The sequence below is a fragment of the Globicephala melas genome, chromosome 15, assembly GCF_963455315.2.
Source record: "Globicephala melas chromosome 15, mGloMel1.2, whole genome shotgun sequence".
Classification (NCBI taxonomy): Eukaryota; Metazoa; Chordata; class Mammalia; order Artiodactyla; family Delphinidae; genus Globicephala; species Globicephala melas.
Window position 1 is genome coordinate 76,909,333 of NC_083328.1, and position 12,067 is coordinate 76,921,399.

Here is a 12,067-nt window from a genome sequence, read left to right on the forward strand (position 1 = left end):
ATTGCTTTAGGAAGATTTCAGGTTTCCATTGTGTATCTACATATACTAAAATTTACTTAAACATTCCCTGTTAATGAACATTTAATTTGTTTTTTGGTTACCACAGACAAAGCTGCAATGAATATATATCTGTATCTATGCCTGTACAGAAGAGAGTATATCTGTAGGATACATTCCTAAAATAGAATTGCTAGGTCAATGGGTATATGCATTTAAAGTTTTGATGCTTTCCAATGGCACTTAGAACTCCCATCAATAACTTGTTAGGACACCTCTTTCCTACATCCTAACTCACACAGTGTTATCAAGTTTCTGATCTTTGTCAATCTGGTGGGTAAAAAAAAAAAAAAGCTATGTTGTAAATTTAACTTGCATTTCTCTAATTACGATACAGTTCTGAATTTAAGCAACAAAACAAAACAAAACAAACTCCTAACACCTATCTATCTCCAACAAAACAGAACAATGTAGTTACAAAATGTGTAATTATTGATTCAGAAGAGGTTCAAATATAATGCATAGATGGCAAAGAAGACACTTTGTTCCAAAGTCTGAATGTCAAAGAGCTAATGTGACAGTTCATGTGAACTTGTGGGGGTCCCCAATGTGTTAAAAGTCAGCATGTAATGCTTTGGCCTGTGTGTTTTCAAATAGTTTTAATATGTTAAAGACAAAATTCAAATCAGATATTTGCTGAGCTTTTGAAACACCCTCAGTGACCCTATGGTTTGAAAACCACTGCTGTAATTCTCATTTTACAGAATGGGAAACTGAGGTCCTTCCCTTGTGGGAATCCAAAGCTACTGGTGGAAATTTGAAAATATTTATTTTTTTTTACCTTTTTGAATACTTTTTCGTATCTTTTTATTTTGGAATAGTTTAAGACTCACAAGAAGTTGCAAAAACAGTACAGAGTTCTCACACTACCTTCCCCCCCACAGTGATAACATCATATTCTTTTTGTGTTGCCAAAAACTCTTGAAATGTTCGTTACTTTTAAATGCTTTTGACCCATCCAAGATCACAGCCAATTCAGAAGGATAGTCATGTCACAATTGTATTGATAATCCAGATTTTCATTACAGGGTCCCAGTAAGTATTTTAGTTAGACCACACTTGCTAAAAAAATCAATAGTCCCCAAAATACAAAGGCTCAAAGTCACAGAAACTAATTTCTCATTCTCCATTCTAAGATGGGTGCTGCTGTCAGTGGAAGGAGGTCTCCTTGAAGGAGATGTGGACCTTCTAGAGTGGGAGTGGGGCAAGTTTTGATGGATGGATAGCTGTGGCACAGAAAAGGTTCTCTACTTTTTCTCAGATGATGTATCACCCAGGAGGTCTGTAGACCTAGGTTTTAATTCAGTGTATTATTATTTAGCTAACTCTATTGGACTTTTTTGTTTGGTCTTCCTACTATCCCTCTCTTACTTCTGATAACAGGATTGCTTCTTTCCATGACTTCCTTTGAGAAAGGTTCCCCTTACTCCACATAATGTTAATCGCAGCCCCCCAGCCCAAAGGTCACAGAGGTGGTCATGGGACACAGACCAAGCCAGCAACTCCTACCATGCTGAATTATCTGAAGCTCACCCAAGTTTCTGTACCATATACGTTCTATTCTGTTTCCCAACTGAAATTCTGTTTCTCACTTTATCTACCAGGATCGTATCTCCTTATTTAATCTGAGCTCAAGGTCCCCTTCTACGGAACCTCTTTCAGGATCTCCTAGGTGGATTGAGGAGCCTCTCCCTAGATCCTTCTGTGTGGCCATATTCTAGCACTTGCCACAGTGTTTTGTAACCACTGGTTGACTTGTTGGCCTGTTTCAGTTAGGATGCCTTTGGCTGTCAACATCTTACATAGAGTTTTTCTCAGTTATGCCTCAAGGCATAGATAACGTCAATCCTCTCAGTAGATGGACAGCAGTGGGTTTACTGGAGCTGCTGGACTGGTTACATTGGTCAGGACTAGCTTTTGTCTCGGGCTGTGTCCAGCCTCCTTCTAAGCTATACATGAAAATACTCATTTCCTTTCACTAGTGATTAGTCTACCAGTGGACATGTATGATGCTGTGATTTATAATGAGAAATATGTGTTTGGTTTTCCACCTTTCCTGGCATGGAGTTCCTAAAACCCCTTGGAATTTCCTAAGAGACGAGAGTGGATGAAAGTGCCTTTTTTTTTTTTTTAATTTAATTTATTTATTTATTTATTTATTTTTGGCTGCGTTGGGTCTTCGTTGCTGCACACGGGCTTTCTCTAGTTGCGGCGAGCGGGGGCTCCTCTTCCATGCGGTGCGCGGGCTTCTCGTTGTGGCTTCTCTTGTTGTGGAGCACGGGCTCTAGGTGTGCGGGCTTCATTAGTTGTGGCACGCAGGCTCAGTAGTTGTGGCTCATGGGCTCTAGAGTGCAGGCTTAGTAGTTGTGGTGCACGGGCTTAGTTGCTCTGTGGCACGTGGGATCTTCCTGGACCAGGGATCTAACCCGTGTCCCCTGCATTGTCAGGTGGATTCTTAACCACTGCGCCACCAGAGAAGTCCAAAAGTGTCTTCTGTTATGTTAATGAGGTGACTTTTGGAAAGTCTCTAAGTAACCTAAGTATGGGGGCTGGTTGCCAGGGGAACCAACCCTGTGATTAGAGGGTTGGAACTTTCAGTCTCACCTCCCCCTTTAATCACCAGTGGCCAATGATTTAATCAACACTGCCTGTGTAACAGAGCCTCCATGAAAACCCCAAAGAAAAGGCTTCAGATAGCGTCCAGGTTGGTGAACACTTGGCCATTCAGGGAGAGCAAGGAAGCTTTGGGCCACTTCCCACATACTTGCCCTATGCCTTTCTTCCATCTGGCTGTCCCTGAGTTGTGTCCTTTTGTAATAAACTGGTAACAAGTAAGTAAAATGTTTCTTTGAGTTCTGTGAGTCACTCTAGCAAATTAATTGACCTCAAGGAGGGGGTTCTTGGGAACCTCTGATCTATAGCTATTGTCAGAAGCACAGGTGACAACGTGGACTTGTGACTGGCTTCTGAAGTAGAGTGGGAGGCCATCTTGCAGGACTGAGCCCTGAGCCTGTGGGATCTGACACTATGTAGCTGTAGAATTGAGTAGGACACCCAGCTAGTGTTGGAGAATTACTTGGTGTCGAAACACACACACACACACACCCGCCCACACACACGTTGGAACATGTGACCAAGTTCTGCTCAATAAGATGGAGGGGAAATCTCCTGGAACCTTCTGAGAAAAAATTTTCCTCCTGAAAAGAAAGAGGCATGTGAGAAGAAAGCCCTTTCCTCCCTCATTCCCAACTTGATCCTCTTTGCTCTGGGGATTGTCACGAGTGGACCTGGGTTTTAGAGCTGCAGCAGCCGTCTTGTGGACACCAGGTGGCAGGCTTGGGGGTGGAAGCCGGGATGCTGAGTCAGGTGGAGAGCAAAACTGAAAAGAACCTGGGTTCTTGCTGATATTACTGAGCCATCGAACCTACTCTGAGACTGCCTAGCTCCTGACTTTTCATTAATTGTAATAATAATAGATGTCCTTATGATTTCAGCCAGTTCTCTCCAAGATTTTTTTTCACATTAATCATGATTTAATCATGATTAAAATGCGAATAATTTAATTATTATCACACTGGGGTAAAATGGCAGGACTTTTGAGGCATTGATGTGGAGGCTGGAAAAGAAAATTAATCATATTTCTTTATGTTATTTCCTTAAAATATAAAAACTCAAACAGAAAAGTTTAGAAAGTAATTAAATATTACAATTTTACAAAACTTCTTGTTATAACATATCAGATTTTTACATGAGAAACTTGAATTTGCATCCATAAAGTTTGTGTATCATGTTTTATGCTTAAAGTGGCTCCATGCAATTCCTGTTTGGGTCTTTTTAATGACGATCATGTTACATATATGATAGGTACCATCAGTGCAAAGCTTTGTTAGCACAAGGAAGCTATATAAAAACATACACTATGGTTTTATTGTTTTCTTAAATAAATTTATTTATTTATTTTTGGCTGCGTTGGATCTTTGTTGCTGTGTGCGGGCTTTCTCTAGTTGCAGTGAGAGGGGGCTACTCTTCGTTGCGGTGAACAGGCTCCTCATTGCGGTGGCTTCTCTTGTTGTCAAGCATGGGCTCTAGGCACGTGGGCTTCAGTACTTGTGACACATGGGCTCAGTAGTTGTGGCTTGCGGGCTCTAGAGCACAGGCTCAGTAGTTGTGGTGCACGGGCTTAGTTGCTCCGCCACATGTGGTATCTACCCGGACCAGGGCTCAGACCCGTAACCCCTACATTGGTAGGCGGATTCTTAGCTATTGCGCCACCAGCGAAGCCCAAAACATACGCTATTTTTACAACAAACTTTCAGAAATTTCCAATACTAACGTTTTATTTAAAGGCTCTAACAGCAAGCATATCCTTTCCTGTCACTGGTAAATGTTGGAATTTCTTGTGATAGTGCAAATGGCTTTCAAGTCCAATCAGACTTAAAGGTGAAATACTGTATATTTTACAATAATGATGAACTACCACCAGCAAAGCACAGAGGTGTGGTTCAAGCAATCACTTGCTGGTAGCCTGCATCCAGTAAACAGGCACAACTGAGGACACAGTGAAGTAACCAACTTATATAAAGGCAGAGATCGGGACCACTACGTACCTGGAAATGGACCAGCTAGGAGACCTGGCCAGACGCCCAACCAACCCCATGCTGGTCGGCTTGGGCACCATGTTCCTTGGGCATCTGGAACACAAGCTCCTCCAGCAGCCCAGGACGCCTTGGCCACTGTTCGTAGCAGCGAGCTCTGCAGCTGATGTGGACGTCCAGCTGGTGGAGCATCTTCTGGACCACATTCAGCACATCCTGCACCGTCCCAGCTGCTCAATGGAGGACCACAATGAAGACCTGGTGCTTCCTGGTGTGGAGGGTGCATAGCTTTAGTACTTGTCAGTTTTCTTTTGTTAATGAAATCCAAATTTGAACTGGCTTTAGACAAAGAAGGGAATTAATGACTTCCCCTTCAAGGATGGTATTACCAGGAATGGCTTTCTCTCTCTCTCTCTCTCTCTCAGACCTTACATAGAAAAAGAATATATTTCATCAAGTTAAATTTTTAAGTTTAGTTTTAATTTTTATCTATGTTATAAAGGCACGTATTTTAAAGAGTTAAATAATTCTGCAAGGCTTGTTATGAACGAGAGTGATCTCCCCACCCCTATTTCCCAGGCCCCAAAGGAATTACAGTGTAATTATGTTTAGACAAATATTCAGTAGTCATAGTTGCACCATAGGGTATTCTGATTCCTTTTCCTGTTCTGCACACCTTTTTGTTTTCATTAGAGTTAATAATTTTCCTTTTCTCCTTGTCTGCTTACTTTTTTGTGTATTAATTCATCTGAATTAGTCACCACCAGTTGTGTAAATCTCTTCTCAATGTATTCAAACACTTTACAACTTCTATCGATTTCATCTTCTGAAGAAGTTTCTTCAATGTGGATTGGAGCAGCTGAAGAGCAATTGTCTTAAGACGTTGTCTTCACCATCATCCTGGGGATTTCTTATGTTTCTTCCTTATGGCAGATCCCCTTATGTCTTCACCTCTTGGTTTATTCCCTAACTTCTCCTTTGTGTGTGTGTGTGTGTGTGTAGTAGATTCCTGTGACAAAGTATAAGGAAGGTACAGTTTAAGATCTGTGTATCTTCACACTTTATGGATTTGAGTTTAAAATTCTAGGCTATGTAGACTATTACTCAGCAGTGAAAAGGAGCAAATGGTAGCTACTTGTAAAACCTTGGTTGAATCCCAAAACATTAGGTTGAATGAGGGAAGCCAGTCTCAAAAGGTTCCTTACTGTAGGATTTCACTTATATGACACTCTGTAAAAGACAAAATGATAGAGTGATGGAGAACAGGTCAATCATTGCCAGGGTTTAAGGGTGAGGGGAAGCTCTGAGTACAAATGGGCCACACCAGGGAAATTTTGGGGGTGATGGAAATATTCAGCATCCCGATCGTGGTGGTGGTCCCCCAAATCTATACACGTGTTAAAATTCATAGAACTGTACACTGACAGAAAAATGTCATTACCTGTATTATAAAACAAAAACGAAAGAAACATCCTAGGTTATAATTCTAATTGATTCTTGGTGTTTGAGTTAGTTGTGTCCTGCAGTCACCATGACTACCAAATCAGCAAAAACCGAACCACTGCTTCTAGAGGAGATACAGAGTTGGGTTGCTTTGAGTCCCTGGTCATGACATTTTCATCAACACATCAATACATAACTTTATTTTATGTGTGTTTCTGTTGAAAGACAGCTTATTTAATATATATTGTTCATTCATTAGCGTTGAACTCTCTGCCAACAGAGCTCACGGTCATGCCTGAGCAAAGCTTACCTACCACGCCGATCTTCTCCACAAGGCTCATGGCAGGCTTCTTGTACTTAGAGTACTAGATAGCAGTTCAGCACTAGGCTTGGGGGCTGTTTTAAACAGTCTGAAATCACTAACAAAAAGCACACACACAAAATGTGGCCCTAAATAGACTGTGAAGAGGCCACTTGCTTAGGTATGAGATCTGAAACAAGAAGGTAGAGCATTGCCTTGGTTGGCCTCAGCTGGAAATGCACGCTTCATGTGATTCAATTTTTTTTGCTGCTCTGCACGTCTTTGAATGACCCCAAAAGCTTCTCGAGTATTGATTTTGGTGATAAAAATAAACTGTAACGAGTTGATAAATTCCAAATACTGAATCCGCTAATAATGAGGATCAACTATATAATTGTCCCTCGGAAATCTGAAGGCCTTGCTCCACTGTCCTTGAGTTTACCGTGTTGTTGATGATATGTCTCATGCCATTCTGATTGTTGTACTTTTAGATGCAAACTTCGTATTTTTTTCCACTAGCTTCTACCTTTCCTTGTCCCCTTGTAATCTGAATTTTAATGATGATATTCATTGGTTGGGTCTATTTCCACCCATTGCATGGATCCCTGCTGTCTAATAACTCATGTCCTCTGGTTCTGGGAATCTTATTGGATTTTTTTTTTTTTCATTCCCTCTGTTTCCTCTGTTCTCTTCCTAGAACTCCCAGTGTTCGGCATTGGAACTCCTGCACTGGTCCTCTCCTTTTCTTAATTATCATTTCTCTCCAAGTTCCACGTCTTGTTATTTATTTATTCTTTTTGCTCTACTTTCTGGAATATTTCTTCAACTGTGTCATCCAAGCTTTCAACTTAGTTTTTCATTTCTGTGCTCATATTTTTAATTTCCCAGAACTCTTCCTTGTTACCTGAATTTAAAAAAAAAGAACTCTGATTCTTATTTTGTGGCTGCAGTATTTTCTCTTATCGACGATGTTAATGTTTTAGGGAGAGAGAGTTTTGGTTTCCTCCGTGCGGGCTGCCTTCAGCGGTTTGGTTCTTTTAGCCTGTGTCTTTCAGTTTTCCTCAAAGGTCTCGTACTCCTTGTGTGTCCAATTGTCTTCTAGAAAGAGGCAGCCTGAGCAGCGCTGTGGAGTGACCTGGCTGGGCTGTGTCATTGCCGATCACCCACCTCCCTACACTCACATATCAGTATCTTTAGGTTTTCTTCTTTATGGGCAAAATTTCCAGAGAATTCTTGTCCACTCACCTGCCTGGAGGAGTTCAGCCTTCTTGCCTGGTCTTGGAAAGGGTGGGGAGGAAGGCTGGGGTCTCAGCAATCAGAATGTCACCTTTCCCCCGTCCCCTCTATCTTCAGTTTAGTCCCCGTCCACAGACCTTCTTTCTCTTTCATCCTCTCAAAAGCACAAAGCCCAGTCATTTAACCAGGTTTGAAGGGCGTCGGGTGCCCAGCATGTGGCATGGGGGAGGGGAGAATGGGGATTTGACTCTTTCTTAGATTTTCGCGCACTCTTACTATTTTGGGTCACGCTTCCACCTCCAGCTTGCAGAGGTATCTGGTGCCGCTAATTCCCGAGCATCTCCAGGGCTCCTTTCTGGCCTCTCCCACTGCCGGCTCAGGATTTGGCTCTCCTGGATCTGCTGATTCAGTTACCACTTGTTCGCTGCATTCTCAGTGTTGCAAGAGAATTCTCAGAAAAGCTAAAATCATGACTCTCATACTGGTAGAAAAGTGAACACACTTTAAAGATTTTAAGATTTTAAAGGGTGGGGGGAAAGTGTGACTACCAAGGGGCAGCATGAGGGTCTTTTCTGGACAGTGATGGAACTGTTCTGTATCCTGATTGTGGTGGTGCTTACACAAATCTATACATGGGTTAAAATATATAGATCTGTACATTGAAAGGAAAAAGATCAAGTTATCTGTATTGTAAGCTAAAACAAATTTTAAATGTATTAATTAATGAAAAATTTAAGGAAAGGCTTTACCCTTGGAAAGGTATATAATCTGAACCCCTAGAACTGGGCTCTGTGGAGGTGAGACTTGAGGTTCAGAGAGGGACTGTGTGTGTTGATGGAGTTCTACACGCCCCTCCTTTTCTGACACCGTATTAGGGGCAAGTTGGTTTCAAATTTCCTGTCTCTCCTCCTGTGTAGTCAGTGTAATGCTCTCTCCTTCCCGAGATGTTCAAGTCCTTATTCCTGAAAACCATGGACTGGTTACCTTACTTGGCAAAAAGGACTTTGCAGACATGATTCAATGAAGGATCTTGAGTTGGGGAGATGACCCTGGATTGTCTGGGTGGGTCCCGTGTAACCACAAGGGTCTGTATAAAAAGGAGGCAGGAGGAGATGTGGTAATAGAAGAAGAGGTCAGAGAAAGAGAGAGATTTGGAGATGCTACACTGCTGGATTTGAAGATGGAGACAGGCGCCATGAGCCCAGGAAAGCAGGCAGCCTCTAGAAGCCGGAAAAGACCAGGAAACGGATTCTCCCATTGAGCCTTCAGAAGGAATGCAGCCCTGCCGACACCTTGGTTCTAGGACTTCTGGCTTCCAGAACTGTAAGCTAATAAGCCACTTAGTGTTTTAAGGTCACTAATTGTGGTGATGTGTTACAGCAGCATTAGGAAACCAATACACCTCTTTTCACACATTCATTCAATATCCCTGGTCTGTGAATGTGTTTGTTCTTTGGATCCTCCTTTGAACTGGTTCTAACACCTCCACAAGGAACCAGACCTGCTAACACCTTGAATTTAGCCCAGGGAGACTGAGTTTGGACTTCTGACCTCCATGACTGTAAGAGAGTACATTTGTGTTGGTTCAAGCCACTAAGTTTGTGGTAATTTGGTACAGCAGCAAGAGGAAACCTCTCTGCTTTGGGACACAAAGGGAATTTTAGTGCCTGTGCCTCAGATGAAAAGGTTGGTGTGGAGAAGTGCTTGAAAAACTCACTAACATAATAACTCAAAATGAAGCCTGCAGCCTGAATTAAAGTAAGCTTTTATTATATCAGGATCACTTATGTGGTTTTCAAAATGCATTCAAATCCCCAAGTTCCTATTAATGTATCAGAAATTCAACTAAAAGTATGAGAAACAAAGATAGTGTTGGGTCAGCATTTCTGTTTGACCATAGTACATAAAAGGTTCTTGAGACCTCCTGTAGTTGTAGGAAATAAAGCTGGTGTTAATGAGGCCATGTCCAAGAGGTGTCAGAGACAGAAGAAAATTATACAGTGATGGTTACCGACTTTAATCTCTTTTACCACATTGCAAAGAGGACTCAGTGGTTGAAACATCACAACTGACTTCCTTTTTGATTTTTACCAGAGATTTCATTGTCTGCTTTGTTTTTTTGTTGGCAGGGATGTGACATTTTTTTCCAAAAAACTTATTCAGCACTTCAAGGTGTCATTACTCTTTAGTCTTGTGTCCTAGCATATTTGGCTCAAGTTAAAAAAAGAAAAGGATGACTTTGGTGTGTACACTTGGCTGATCAGGCCTAGACTAAAAATGAGAAAGAAAAGTGAGCAGAATTGATCAAGAAGATTTCAATAAGGTCTCATAACAGCTCATTTCTGGCACAAATTGCACTTTTTTTTTTTTTTTCCTTCAAGGCTTCTCATCTGGGAAATGCTTAAAGAGACACACAAATAACTTAGTTTAGGGCCCAGCTTCTGTTGTGGGTTGAATTGTGTACCCTCCAAAATTTATGTTGGTTGAATCCCCCAGGGAGCTCTGGGGGCAGTGTTGCACATACTCAGCTGTTGTCTTGGTCAGCTTGGGCTGCTATGACAAAAATGCCATAGACTGGGGGGCTTCAGCAACATAAATTTGTCTCCTACACTTTTAAAGTTTGGGAAGTTCAAGATCAAGATGCCAGCCAATTCAGTTTCTGGTGGGAGCTCTCTTCCTGGTTTGCAAATAGCTGCCTTCTTACTGTATTCTCACATGGCAGAGAGAGAGGCAGAGAAAGAGAGAGGAACGGGAAGACACAAACATTCAGTCCATAGCACCTGTCTAGATCTGTTCTGTTCAATATGGCAGACCCCTAGCCACATGCGGCCGCTAAGCCCTAGAAGTACGGCTAGTCCAAATTGAAATGTACTGTAAGTGTGAAATACACACTAGATTTTGAACACTCAGTACCAAAAAAAGAATGTGAAATACCTTATTAGTAATTTTTAATATTGATTACATGTTGAAATGATATATTTTTACTGTAATGGGTTAAATGAAATGCTTAATTAAAATTATTTCTACCTCGGGGCTTCCCTGGTGGCGCAGTGGTTAAGAATCCGCCTGCCAATGCAGGGGACACGAGTTCGAGCCCTGGCCCGGGAAGATCCCACATGCAGCGGAGCAATTCAGCTCTTGTGCCACAGCTACTGAGCCTGTGCTCTAGAGTCCGCGAGCCACAACTACTGAAACCTGCGTGCCTAGAGCCCGTGCTCCACAACAAGAGAAGCCACCGCAATGAGAAGCCCGCACACCGCAACGAAGAGTAGCCCCCGCTCGCCGCAACTAGAGAAAGACCGCGCGCGGCAACAAAGACCCAAGGCAGCCAAAAACAAACAAACAAACAAATAAGTAGATAAAAATTATTTCTACCTGTTTATTTGTGCTTTTGTGGAAAGTAGCTTCTAGAAAATTTTGAATGACACAGGTGGATGGCATTATGTATTGGATAAAGCTGGTTTATACCCTTGCACCTATTGGTCATTAGTTAAAGGCTTGGTTAAGGCATTTCTAGCTCTGCCTGATCCCAGGCAGAACTGCCTTTGGCAGCTTGAAGTGGACAAAAAACCCAAGTGCAGGGCTATGGGAAGCAGGTACAAGTTGAGAGTCCATGTGCAGGAAAGTGGGAAAGGGGTGCTCAGAGACATTATATACTCACATCAACTGTTCTAGTCTGTGGAGTACTTATACAATGACTTAGTTTTATTTTCATTTGTAAGAACTTTTTTTTAATAAGAACTTCTTTTAAAACAAAAGTTCATCATAAGCAATACTGTGGCGTCTCAGGCTTGACACACTAGTCATATTTCTAAGATAAATTAAAGTAAACACAGAACAATTAAAATAGAATCATATTTATCTCCTGTCCCACTGATGGTGCAAATTTTGGAACATTCTGGCAAAAACCAAGTTTTTTAATCTTCAGCAAAGGAATTTTGTAGAAAGAATAGTCAATCATTCTCTGATATGTGTAATTATGACTTTCCTACTTTTCGATTTTATGAAGCCATTTGAATTCCTCCAATGTGTTACTTTGACACTTAATGCAATGTTTATGCAACTATCATAAAAGTTAATTGTCTTCCTTCTCAAAACTATTTGAAATCCTCATCCTTGGTCTGCCTTATTGACATGTGCACATTAAAGTATGATTATGTGACAACAATAATTTTACAACAATGAATAAATGTCAAATTAATTATGTTAAAACAGTAATTTGTCTGCTTCCTTCCTAATATGTATAATTATTAATTTGGAGGAAGTGTGCGGAAAATATTAAGGATATTGTCAGAGCTGAGGTTCAACCTCTGAAGTGATGTTTACTTTGTCTTCTGAAATGTATTATTTGGAAGTTTCCTTTTTGTCCATATCTGTTACTTGGTGGTCAATAAGTTTTAGGGAAATTCCAGACTATGTCTTAGATTGCAAACCA